This window comes from Theropithecus gelada, chromosome 12, assembly GCF_003255815.1.
Source record: "Theropithecus gelada isolate Dixy chromosome 12, Tgel_1.0, whole genome shotgun sequence".
NCBI lineage: Eukaryota > Metazoa > Chordata > Mammalia > Primates > Cercopithecidae > Theropithecus > Theropithecus gelada.
In genome coordinates this window covers 69,025,599-69,040,163 of record NC_037680.1, presented here as the reverse complement: position 1 = coordinate 69,040,163, position 14,565 = coordinate 69,025,599, and positions in this window count along the sequence as shown.

The window sequence follows — 14,565 nt, the reverse complement described above, 5'->3', positions numbered from 1 at the left end:
TTAAATTATGTTACCTTTTTATAAGAAATAAGGAAAGCAATGTATGTATATATGTATGTAGTAGTTCTACTGGAAGCATTAAAATCATTCTAAAAGTAACTAATAATAAATACTAAATATCACCTAATGGTTTTATTTTTTGTGGAATAAGTATTATAGTTTTAAGACTACTTTATGCATATTATAGGGTAAATCAAAAAGTTGTATTACCATCATTGTTACTATAAAAGAGAAGAGAGATAAGAATATAAATCATAAAATTTGAGAGAAAAGCTAAAGCTAATTTTGATTTATGAAATAGCAAGGTGAATGCATAATTTAATATCTAGTTTTGTTCTTAGAAATGTCCTAAAAGTAATGGCATGCCAGTGACAGAAGTTATGCTTAATCTCCAGGTGTTTATTTCTAAACATTATTTGAGACTAAAATGAATCAAGCTTCCTTTGAGGAATGGCTGATTCTGGACTAGGTCCGGAGCAGAGAAAATAAAAGGGATATTTTGTGTTTTTACAAATATCACAGATACATAGAATTTTTTTGGAAAGGCACATAAATATTAAAAAGCTAACACAAAGAATGTCAACAAGATGCAGGAGCCAATTTAGTAATCCTAATCTCCATATTTGTCAGCATTTGAACATTGAAAAGAATAATTATTACAATGGATTGTAACACACTGAATAGATAAATATCCATGGATTTTTAGAGATATTAAGAAAGCAGGGAAAACACACTAAATTACAAACATTGGAAGTGACTCTTACATTGACTCCTTACTCTAAAAATTGGTAACAGAATAGCAAATTAAATATTTATGCTGTATTTTTAGGTGAAATTGTTATTCACCTATTGTCACTCAGGAAGTGCCATTCATTAAAGAAAAACTTTGGCTAATAAATGTAAAATGAATATTTTGCTGTCTCCAATATAGATAATTAATTGAGTAAAAGATTATCAGTGGATGCTAGAGTCAAAAAGTAAAATGTTGGGAAATGCAGTTTTCACGTAAAGTCTAAATACCACCATATGAATTATAATTTCAAATACAATTTATAATTTCAAATATTTCAACTTTTGAAATATACATATATTGATACAGATATCTGTATAAATATATATTTTAAACATATATTTATAGTATATATATTTAAATAAATTTATTTTAAAATAGGGCTATCTAGTTGCTATCACCTTAATTGAGTAATTGAAGTGAATACCACAAATAGTACGCCAATCAGAATTTATATGCCTTCTCATCCGATGCAACATGAAATATAAAAGCATCTCTTATGTCGCTTTCTAATAAATAATATTCAACTTAAATCTAATAAATATATAGAATTTGCTGTGTATGAGACACTCAGAGGATAGAGAGCTGCTTGAATAACATCATAAGGAAACATACAAATGCAGCATGTGAGGCATTCTACAAGCATCTAGTTTAATCTTCTCACCATGTTGATGACGGGAAACAAAGAGACAGAACATTTCAGGAAAAATATATAGTCACCAAAAGCAATTTGGTTTGAGTCTTTGTTTGAACCACTGAATTTCAAACTATGAATGGCTCAGAGCCCTCAGACGTGCAAATTTGGGTCACTCCAATAGATAAAAATCCACAGCTTGCTGCAGGCAAAAGGACAGACTGGTGCAGGAAGGTGATTGGAAGCTAGGAACATATGACCAGTTACAGATCACATGTTAAAAATACATTTGTGTCTGTATAAACCTATTAAGAAAATATCTTTGTTTTCTTTCCTTATTCCTTGTTATATAAGAGAAGGTATGTTGAAATTGTATCAGTATGTGTCTCCCTGACTCTAGAAAACTCTAAATAAAACAATAAACATGTATAGTAAAAGGAAACAAGTATAGTAAATGAAGATATCCATAGCTGGTTGGGACCTAGGGAATCTGGACTCATTTTGTTTCTAGCTTTAACTTGTTATATGCTTTTTATGTTATTCATGTCATTATTAATGTCATTCCTTTCACTGGAAAAATGAGAACTCTAAGGTCAGCCATATTTATTGGCTAACTACATCTTGAAAGCCTGATCTCTTCGTGTAATAAACTGAGGGATAAATAAGTACGTAGATGTGAAGAAAATAGATATGTCCCTTACCCACAATAGATTTAAGTATATTGGGAAAAGAATCATATTAATTAAATAACACTCAAATATGTGAAATTCAATTCAAATTGAAATAAGAGATATGGAGAAGAATAACAGGATGAATGGAAACAACTTTAGGTAAGTGAATGACAATTGCTTTTCTGAATCATTACATTTTCACTTGGGATAGAAGAATGAGAAGAAATCAACCAGACAAAGAAAGGAAAGCAGACGCCAAGCAAAGTAAAGAGCATGACAGCATGTAAAATGGTCCTGAAAAACAAACCTGAAACTGAAGAAAGACCAAGATGTCTTGACCTTTTTCAGTGAGAGAACAAGTAAAAAAAAGTAAGATTGGAGAAGTTGGCAGGATAAGATCATGCAGGAAACTGCAGGCCATGGTAAGCAGTTTGAATTTTATTCTGAAAAGGTAAGATCCATTGAAGGGTTTTAACATGTTCAAATGTACACATACACACACACGCACACACAGAGACACACACAGAGATGGTTACACACACAGAAATTGGTGCTAAACCAATTTGATCATATGATGTATGGACATACATATGTGTGCGTATGTGTGTGTGTCTGTGTGTGTCTGTGTGCGTGTGTATCCACACGCACACACAATTGACTCTTCAGCAGCATGAGGGTCAAGGGCACTAACACCTGGCATACTAAAAGATTTTTCTATAAAAGAAATTTTAAATGTTTATGAATATGTATTAGGTGTATATATTTATGGAACACATGACATATTTTGACACAAGCTTCAATGTGTAATAACAACATCAGGGTAAATGTAGTATCTATCACCTCAAGCAGTCATCCTTTCTTTGTGTTACACACAATCCAATTATATCGGTTTAGTTATTTTTAAGGGTACAATACATTATTATTGACTGTAGTCACCCTGTTGTGTTATCAAGAATTAGATCTTATTCATTCTCACTTGCCCCCCACCAATACCCTTCACATCCTCTGGTGAACATCATTCTACTTTCTATCTCCATGATTTCAATTGTTTTAAATTTTTAGCACCCACAAATAAGTGAGAACATGCAAAGTTTGTCTTTGTGTTTACAGCTTATTTTCTTTAATATAATAACTTCCAGTTTCATCCACGTTGTTGCAAATGACAGGATCTGACTCATTTTTATGACTGAATAATACTCCGTGGTGTATATTACTACATTTTATAAATAAATTCATCTGATGATGGGCACATAGGTTGCTTCCAAATCTTAGCTATTGTGAACAGTGCTGCAGCAAACATGAGAAGGCAGATAGCACTTCGATATGCTGATTTTCTTTCTTTTGGGTATATACCTAGCAGTGGTATTGTTGGATCATATGGTAGCTCTGTTTTTCGGTTTGTTTTTTTGTTTGTTTATTTGTTTTGGCAACTGCCAAACTGTTCTCCATAGTGGTTTAGTAATTTACATTATCACCAGTAATGTAGGAGGGTTCCTTCGTATCCACATCTTCACCAGCATTCATTATTGCCTGGCTTTTGGGTTAAAGGCATTTTAACTGGACTGTGATGATAACTCATTGTAGTTTTGATTTGAACTTCTCTGATGATCAATGATGTTGAGTACCTTTTTCATATACGTGTTTGCCATCCATGTGTCTTCTTTTGCCCATTCTTCAAATTGAATTATTTTTAAAATTTTTCATTTTTAAATTGAATTGATTTTTTCTATAAAGTTTTTGGAGCTTCTTAGATATTCTGATTATTAATCTCCTGTCAGATGGATACTAAATTAGGCTGTTCTTGCATTGCAATAAAGAAATACATTAAACTGAGTAATTTTTAAGAAAAGAAGTTTAATTGGCTCACAGTTCTGCAGGCTGGTACAGGAAGCATGGTGACATCTGCTTCTGGGAAGGCCTCAGGGAGCTTTTACTCATTGCAGAAGGCAAAGTGGGAGCAGGTAGTTCACATGGCAAAAGCAGAAGCAAGACAGAGATGGTGGAGGTACCACACACTTTTAAACAACTACATCTAGTGAGAACTCACTCACTATCACAGGAACAGCACCAAGGGAATGGTTCTAAACCATTCATGAAAAATCCACTATCATGCTACAATCACCTCCCAACAGGTCCCACCTTCAACGTTGGGGATTACAATAAAACATGAGATTTGTGTGGGGACACATACCTAAATGATATCATTCTGATCCTGGCCCCTCCCAAATCTCATGTCCTTCTTACATTTCAAAATATAATCATGCCTTCCCAATAGTCCCACAATGTCTTAACTCATTCCAGCATGAATTCAATACTACAAAGTACAAAGGCTCATCATAGACAAAGCAAGTCTCTTCTACCTATGAGCCTGTAAAATAAAGAACAAGTTAGTTATTCCCAAGGTACAATGGGGGTACAGGCATTGGGTAAATACTCTTGTTCCAAAAGGAAAAAATTAGATCAGCCGAAAGAAAGGGGCTAGAGGCCCTATGTGAGTCCAAAACTCAGCAGTGCAATCATTGAACCTTAAGCCTCCAAAATAATCTCCTTTCACTCCATGCCCCACATCCTGTGCACACTGATGTGAGGAGTGGACTCCCTAGGCCCTGTGCAGCTCTGACCCAGGGCTTGCCAGAGTTCAGCCCCTGCAGCTGCCTTCATGGGCTGGCACTGGGTGGCTGGAGGTTTTCCAGGTGTAGGGGGCAAGCGGTCCGTGAATCTACTATTCTAGAGTCTGGAGGACGGTGACCCTTTTCTCATAGGTCCACTGGGCAGTGTTCCAGTAGGGATTCAGTGTGGGTGCTTAAACCTCACATTTCTCCTCTGCATGGCCCCAGTAGAGGTTCTACAGAAGTGCTTTGTCACTGCAGTAGGCTTCTGCCTGATGCCAAAGATTTTTTATTCATCCTCTGAAATTCAGGTGGAGGTTCCTGGATTAATGCAAGCCTTAACTCTTGCATTCTGTCCTGGCAGGCTTAACACCACATGGAAACCAACAAGGATTATGGCTTGCAACCTCTGAAACAGTGGACCAAGCTATACCCAGGCCCCTTTCAGCTATGGCTGGAGCTGGAGCAACCAAAATGCATTGAGCAGTATACTGAGTCTACACAGGCCAACGGGCCCTGGGCCTGGCTCATGAAACCATCTTTCCTTTTAGGCCTCTGGACCTGGATATCTTTGAGGCCCTTTCCCAATTGTCTTGGCTATCAGCATTTGGCTTCTATGTAGTTATGTAAGTCTCTCTTAATAAGTGATTGTTCCACAGTCTGCTTGAAATCCTCTCTCAAAAAAGCTTTTTCTTTCTCTGCCATGTGGCTAGTCAGCAAATTTTTCAATCCTTTATGCTCTGCTTTCCTTTAAATATAAGTCTCAGTTTTTTAGAGTTGGGGGGGTGAGGTGTAGGGGATGGAATTTTGCTCTGTAGCCCAGGCTGGAGTGCAGTAGCATGATCTCGGCTCACTGCAATCTCCGCCTCCCAAGTTCATGTGATTCTCCTGCCTCAGGCTCCCGAGTAGCTATGACTACAGGTGCCCACCACCACACCAGCTAATTTTGTTGCATTTTTGGTAGAGATGGGGTTTCACCATGTTGACCAGGCTGATCTTGAACTCCTGACCTTACATGATCCACCAACCTCAGCCTCCCAAAGAGCTGGGATTACAGGCATGGGCCACTGTGCCCAGGCAAGTTCCAGCTTGAAGTCATTCTTTTACTCTCACATCTGAGCATAGGCTGTTAAAAGCAGCTATACTACATTTCAAATGCTTTTCTGCTTAGAAATTCCTTCTGCCAAATACCTTACATCATCACTCTCAAGTTGAAACTTCCACAGATTCCTAGAGCATAAATATAATGCAGCCAATTTTTTTTGCTAAGACATAATATGCATGGCATTTGCTCCAGTTTCCAACAAATTCCTCGTTTTCATCTGAGATCTCATAAGCCTGGACTTTGGTGTCCATATAACTATCAACATTTTGGTCACAATGGTTTAACCAGTCTCTAAGAAATTCCAAACATTCCCTCATGTTTTTGTCCTCTTCTGAACACTCAACCCTCATCCAAAATCTGTCTGTTACTCAATTCCAACGCTGCTTCCACATTTTCAGGTGTCTTTATAGCAATGTCTCACTTCTTAGTACCAATTTTCTGCATTATCCATTCTCACAGTGCTATAAATAAATACATAAAGCCTGATAATTTGTTTAAAAAGAGGTTTCATTGACTCAGAATTCTGCAAGCTGTATAAGAAACAGGGCAGCATCTGTTTCTCAGGAGGTCTCAGGGAGCTATGACTCATTGAGGAAGGCAAAGTAGGAGCAGCAAATATTTTCTAATAGTCTTTGAGTTGCGTCTTCACTTTGTTGATTGTTTCCTCTGTTGTGAAGAGGCTCTCTAACTTGATATAATCCCAGTTGTCCATCTTTGTTTTAGATGCCTGTGCTGATGGCGTGTTACTCAAAAAATCTTTGCCCAATGTCCTGGAGAGTTTCTCTAAAGTTTTTTCTTAGTAGTTTCAGTTTTAGATCTTAGATTTTACTCTTTTATATATTTTGATTTGACTTTTCTCTATGGTAAAATATAGGGATCTAGTTTCATTCTTTTCATGTAGATATCTAATTTTCTCAGCACCATTTATTAAAGAGACTGTCCTTTCCCCAATGCATGTTCTTAGCCCTTGCGATGGTTAATATTGAGTGTCAACTTGTTTGGATTGAAGAACACAAAGTATTGTTCCTGGGTGTGTCTGTGAAGGTGTTGCCAAAGCAGACTAACATTTGAGTCAATGGACTAGGAGAGGCAGATCCACCCTCAATCCAGGTGAGCACCACCTAATCCACTGCCAGCACAGCTATAATAAAAGCAGACAGAGGTCCATGGAAGGACTAGACTGGCTAAGTCTTCTGGACGCCATCTTTCCCCCATGCTGGATGCTTCCTACGCTTGAACGTTGCACTCCAAGTTCTTTAGCTTTGGACTTTTGGACCTACACCCATGGTTTGCCAGGGATTCTTGGGCCTTCAGCCACAGAATGAAGGCTGCATTTTTGGCTTCCCTACTTTTGAGGTTTGGGGACTTGAACTGGATTACTTCCTCAACTTGCAGATAGCCTATTGTGGGACCTCACCTTGTGATTGTGTGAATCAATACTCTTCAGTAAACTCCCTTTCATATATATATACGTGTGTGTGTGTGTGTGTGTATATCATAATAGGCCCATCCCTCTAGAGAACCATGCAGCACCTTTGTTAAAAATGAGTTCATTGCAGATTTATGGATTTGTTTCTGGCAACTGTATTCGGTTCCATTGGTCTATGTATTTGTTTTTATGATAATGCCATGCTGTTTATCTCACTATAGCTCTGTAATACAATGTGAAGTCAAGTAATATGATTCCTTCGGTTTTGTTCTTTCTGTTCAGGATAGCTTTGGCTATTCTGGGTCTTTTGTGGTTCTATACAAATTTTAGAATTTTCGGATCCAGGATGATTGATGTAATGAGGAGAAAAATGTGTATTCTGCAGCCAGTGGATGAAATATTCTGTAATTATCTATTTGGTTGATTTGATCTATAAGAGCTATGAGACAGATTCGATCCTTTGTTTCTTTGCTGATTTTATGTCTTGGTAATGTGTTCAATGCTGAAAGTGAGGTATTGAAGTCTCCAGATAGTATTGAAATGTGGCTTATCTCGCTCTCTATCTCTAGTAACGTTTGCTTCATACATCTGGGTTCTCCAATGTTGAGTACATATACAGTTACAGTTATATCCTCTTACTGAATTGACTCCTTCATTATTATATAATGACCTTCTTGGTCTCTTTTTACAGTTTTTACCCTAAAGTCTATGTTGTCTCCTATAGGTATAGCCATTCTGCTCTTTTTTGGTTTCCAGTTGCATGGAATATCTTTTTCCCCTCATTTATTTTCAGACTATTTCTGTATTTATAGGTGAAGTGTGTTTCTTGTGGGTGACAGATTGCTGGGTCTTGTTTTTTTAATCCATCCATCCAGCCACTCTATGTCTTTTAATTGGAGAGTATAGTCCCCTATATTCAATATTATTATTTATAAGTAAGGACTTCCTCCTGCTACTCTATTTGTTTCTGCTTGTTTTGTCATCTTCTCTTCTTACATTTCTTCCTTCCGATTTTTATTTTTGTGAAGCTTATTTTCTCTGATGTTATATTTTAATTTCTTGCTTTTTATTTATGGGATTTTTTTGTAGGATTTTTGATTTGAGGTTATCATGAGGCTTGCAAATAACATATTATAACCCATTATTTTAAACTGATGACAACACTGCTCCCATAGACAAAAAAGCAAAGATAACGTTCACTTTAACTTCACTCCACACTTTAAAATTTGTTTGTTATTTCTATTTAAATCTTAATATACTGTCCATGTCTTCAAAAGTTGTTGTAGTTATGATTATTATTATTTGTTTTTGAGATGGAGTTTCGCTCTTGTTACCCACGCTGGAGTGAAATGGTGCGATCTAGGCTCACTGCAACCTTCACTTCCTGGGTTTGAGCAATTCTCCTGCCCCAGCTTCCCCAGTAGCTGGGATTACAGGTGCCCACCACCACGCCTGGCTAATTTTTTGTATTTTTAGTAGAGACAGGGTTTCACCATGTCGACCAGGCTGATCTTTAACTCCTGACCTCAGGTGATCCACTCATCTAGGCCTCCCAAAGTGCTGGGATTACAGACATGAGTCACCATGCCCTGCAGTAGTTATTTTTGATAGGAAAATTTTTCAGTCTTTCTACTCAAGATATGATTAGTGTATACACTGCAATGAGAGTTGTATTATACTCTGTGTGTTTCTGCTTACTTACTATTAACAGTGAGTTTTATATCTTCAGATGACTTCTTGTTGCTTATTAATTTTCTGTTCTTTCAGATTGAAGAACTCGCTGTAGCATTTCTTGTAGGACAGGTCTGGTGTTTATGAAATCCTTAAGCTTTTGTTTTTTGGAGTAAGTTTTTATTTCTCCTTCAAGTTTAAAAACATTTTTGCTGAATCTACTCTTCTAGGATAAACTGGTTTTTTTCTTAAATCCTTTAAATATGCCACTCTCCCCTGGCCTGTAATATTTGCACTAAGTCTGCTGCCAGAAGTATTGGTGTTCCTTTGTCTGTCATATTTTTTTTTTTTTTGCTCTGATTGCTTTTAGAGTCTGTTTTTCATCTTTGAACTTTAGGGGTTTGATTATTAAATGTCTTAAGGTAGTCTTATGTGTATTAAATCTCCTTAATGTTCTATACCCTTGTTGTACTTGAAGATTGATATCTTCCTTTGGGTTTGGGAAGTTCTCTCTTATTATACCTTTGAATAAGATTTCTACCTCATAATCTCTCCCTACCATCTCTTCAAGGCCAGTACCTCTTAGGATTGTCTTTTTGAAGCTATTTGGTTTGTCCTTTTGAGGCTATTTTCTAGATCTTGTAGGCATGCTTCCTTTTTAAATTCTTTTATTGTTTGTGTCCTCTGTGTATTTTCAAATAGGCTGTCTTCAGGTTCACGAATTCTTTCTTCTCTTTGTTCAATTCCACCAGTAAGAGACTCTGATGCATTTTTAAGTATATCAATTGCATTTTTCAGCTCCATAATTTCTGCTTAATTGTTTTTAATTATTTCAACTTCTTTGTTAAATTTATCTGATAGGACTCTGAATTCCTTCACCATATTATCTTGGATTTTGTTGAGCTTCCTCAAAACAGTTATTTGAATTCTCCATTTTAAGGTTCATATATTCCTATCTCTCTGGGATTGGTCACTCGTGCCTTATTTAGTTCATTTGGTGAAGTCGTTTTCCTTCATGGTCTTGATGCTCATGAATGTCCATCAATGTCTGGGCATTTATAAATGAGATATTTATTGCAGTCTTCACAGTCTGGGCTTGATTCTACTTGTCCTTCTTGGGAAAGGTTTCCAGATATTCAAAGGGACTTGGGTGTAATGATCTGTTTGTTATCTGCAGGCATATCTGCTTTAGGGAGCATTAATAATGCTGTGGTGCTTGCAGACTCATAAGGGTGCCACCTTGGCGGTCTTGGATATGACCTGGGGGAGTTCTCTGCATAACCAAGCAGTCATTCTTGTTCTCTCCCTTTAACTTTACCCCAAACAGAAACCCTTTCTCTGCTCTTAGCTGCCTGGAACTGGATGAAGGGTGACACAAGCAGCCCCGTGGACCCCACCATTGGGACTGCTCTGGATCAAATCCCAAGCCTGAACAGCACTGAGTCTTTTCCAAGACCCACAGTGATCACTGCCTGGGTACCAGCTATGTTCATTCATGGCCCAAGGGCTCTAGAATTAGCCAGTAATGAATCCAATCAGACTTGTATCCTTCTCTTCTAGCTGGCCAGTTTTCCCAGGTCTTGGGCTCATCTGGAGATGCCACCCAGAAGCCAGAGCCGGGAGTCAGGAACCTTAGGAATCTACCAGGTGGTCTATTCTACTGAAGCTGTGCTGCCACACAAACTGCAATACCAAGCTCTTCCCCCTTCCCTCCCCTTACCTTAAGCAAAGGAGTTTCTCCTCATGGGCACCAGTGCCCCATGCCCACATCCAGTACTGCCTGGCTATTGCTGATGTTCACTGAAAGCGCGATGACTCTTTAGTCACCGTATGGTGAATGCTGCCAGTACCGAGCCTCTTCCTTCAGGGCAGTGGGCTTCCCTCTGGTCCAGAGACGGTTCAGACATACTATCTAGGAGCCAAGGCCTAGAATCAAGGATACCAGGAGTCTTCTTTGTGGTCTATCCCTCTGTGGTCAAACTGGTACCTAAGCTAAAAGACAAAGTTTCCTCTACTTTTCTCTCCCCTTTCCTCAAGCAAGAGTCTCTCCCCATAGCCATTCCAGCTGTGAATGCACTGGGTCTCACCTGAAACCTGCACAGCTCTGAGTCTCACTTACGGCCTATAGTGAGTACTGCTTGGCTACCACTGCTGATTATTCATGTCCCAATATCTCTTTAGTCAGCAGGTAATAAATTATGTCAGGACTGGGTAGGCCATGGTTTCCTACTGGCCTAGGGTGTGTTTAGAAATGTTGTCTGGGAGCTGGGGCCTGGAATGGGGCCTTGGGACTCTGCCTGTTGTCTTATCATACTGTGTCTGAGCTGATACCCAAGGAGCAAGACAAAGTCCTCTTTACTCTTCTCTCTCCTCTCCTGAAGAAGAGAAAAGGAGTCCTCCCCAGAGCTGCAAACTGTGCTGCCTGCAGTTGAAGTAGGGCTGACGCAAGCACTCTCTTGGTTGCCCCAGTTGGTGTCTCACTAGGTTGCATGCACTGCAAGTAAACTGGCTCTGAGCCCAGCACAGCAATAGGACTTGCCCAGGAACTGTAGTCTTCTGGCCTCAATTGACTTTCAAACTTATTTAGAACTCCAGAGCACTTTAGCCCATGCTGGCAGCACTTGCCAGAATTTATGTTCCAACTGCTGGGATGGGTAATTTGCCTCTAGCTAGGGCTGGCCAAAAAGCTCCCTCTGTAGGCACCAACTAAGTTCGACCCCATGCTGCTATAACAGGAATGTACTGAATTCCAACGAAAAGTCTCCAAATCCCTGTGCTTTCCCTACCCTAAGAACACAGATTCTCTCTCTGTGCCAAGTGGCCATTGCCAGGCTACAGGAGACGGGTGGTGTTTGCAGTTCGAGACTGTCTTTCCTACCGTCTTCAGTGTCTCCTTCCCTAATATGATGTTAAAACCAGGTACTATGACCTGCTTTTTTTGTTTTTATGAAGGTGCTTTTTGTGTGGAGAGTTGTTCAATTTGGTATTCCTTCAGGTGAGTGATTGCTGGAGGCTTCTATTCCACTACTTTGCTCTGCTTCTTCCCCTGCCTGTAACTTTTGATTCACTAAAAACTACTAATAGCCTACTGTTGATCAAAAGTCTTACCAATAACATAAACCGTTGATTAACACATAACTTTGTATCTTATATGTATTATAAACTGTATTTTTATAATATAGTAAGCTAAAGAAAAACTACTATTGAGAAAATCATAAGGAAGAGAAAATACATTTACTATTTATTATGTGGAAGTGGATTATTATAAAGGTCTTCATCCTCATCATCTTCAAGTTGACTAGGCTGAGGAGGAGGAGGAAGAGGAGGTCCTGGTCTTGCTGTCACAAGCATGGCAAAGGGAGAAGAAAATAGGCATATAAGTTGACCCACTCAGTTTAAATCCATGTTGTTAAAAGTTGAAATGTATACACATATACATATTTATATACATTTATATAAAACTTTGATTTCACTTGCTCTGTATAGAGAAAGAATAAAAGGATTGAAAAGAGACCAAGTTTTCCAGGTTGATTGGAAAATTATTGTAGAGGCCACCTGGGAAATGTTTCTGGCTTAGACTTGAGTCTCAGCATTAGGAAAGGGAAAACATGTAAAGATATATTTCTGAAGCTTAATTAAGAGGATAAGGGTAATTACTTGATGGACTGGAGGTGGAATAGGCTTCAAGAATGACTCCCGAGTTTTTGACATGAGCAAGCATTCCTCCTATTAAATGGGACAAAGACTGAAAAGTTCAGTTTTAGGCATGTTAAATTTAAAATGTCAGCAAAGCTCTCCAAGAACTGTAAATTAATGTTCTACATCCTCTGTCCAGCTTTCCACAACCATCATCTTGCCTCCCCTACCTGTTTAATACTTCTTTTTAATCTTTATATGTGCTTTCAGATCACTCTTTAAATTATTCTTTGCAAGCATCAAACATATCTACTCCTAATAATATTTTTACTCTGTTAAAACTATCTGGAATATTCTGACTACTGCACTTCTTCATCCATGTCTTCAAATTAATATTCATTAGAATATGTAAATATTCTTTGTCTTAAAAGATGTATTCTTTCAGAACATTTGCAAGTAGGGAATTCCACTGTATTCTCACTTTGCAATAATCAACCATAGCATTTCATAATTTGAGACAGGTACTGCTTTCCCTACCATTGTGATCTTTGCCACATGTGTTCAGCTTGACCGTTCAGTAGAAATTGGATCACTTCTCATGAACACTGTTTTAGTGGTGAGCCTTCATACTTCAGAATTGGTTTCTGTCTGATGATCAGCATAGCTCAGAGGTGACACTAACTCATAGATAGGGTACTTCTAGCTGAGAGCAGTTTCTCTGTTGAAACATTTTGTACAGTAGCTTGCCAAGGGTTACACACATGAAGACTCTTTGTAAATGCTTTTGATGATGAAAGAATCTAAACTTTGTTTCAGGCAATGCCAAGCACGTGTGCCATTTTCACAATAAACTTTGCATTGGAAATAAAGTTGAAGCAAAGGAATTTTCTTATTTTATAGTAGTTTTTAAATGGTCATGCCTAAGTTCTTGGGAATAAGTTTCAGTTGATAACATTGCATATTTAACATAATTTTTAAAGCAATCCAGTGAATTAAATATTAGACGTACATGATGGTTACAGTCCATAAAGGGAGTTGGCACAATTTATTCTATATCTAAAAAAAGGGAATATATAATTTTTTCTAATAAAACAATTATTCTGAATTATGTCCATTGTTTAATATCTGAATCATTAGCAGAGATTACTTGCAATTTATCTTTCAGATACTTTCTACTAATAGAAATCAACATCTGTTTATTGAGAAATGAGTTATCAGTAAATCTTGCTGTTATTATAGTAGTATCAGCTCAAGTTAATTCCCTACTGAGATTGAAAAACTATGATTACGACAATGAAAAACATATGTTTCAGAAAGACAGTTTGCCATCAAACTACATCAACAATTTAAATAATTAAAATGTTTATATAAACATCCTTTTCCTTGTCGGTAATGGATGAAACACACTTGCTCTCCATTGTATTTTTTTAGCAAATGTTAATGCCAAAAGAAAACTTATTTTTACAATGTTATAATTAAAATCATATATTATTACTGCTTCTATCACATATATTAAAGGAAACTCAATTATTTTGAGAGTTAAGCTTATGTATGATATTTTTAATGGACAAGTAGAACAGACTATATGCCAATGTTCATATACCTGCATAATTGTTTATTTTGACTGAAGAGTATAAAAAAGTCTTAACTTTCCTCTTACTGGAATAAAGAAATAAATTTAAGAGTAATTTTCTTCTGGAATATGTATTTTAAAAATCAAAGTGTTAATAGCTAATCGGGTTGTATCTGGCTACTATACTCAATAATTGTGTTCATATAAATTCCTCTGGAAATACAAAAAAGTTGAAGTTGTTGGTAATGTTTTAGAAATTTCACATCTTAATCAATAGTTTCAGCCTGGTGTTTCCGTTGAACTGCTCTTACATAATGAATTACTGATAGCTTAAATGTTACATATACATTTATTGTTCTCTGAAACAACACAAAAAGCCACTGAAGATTAAAGTGGTAGCATTTGAAATTAGGTCTTTAGAAAGGAAGTTTGAGCTATAAAAAGGAG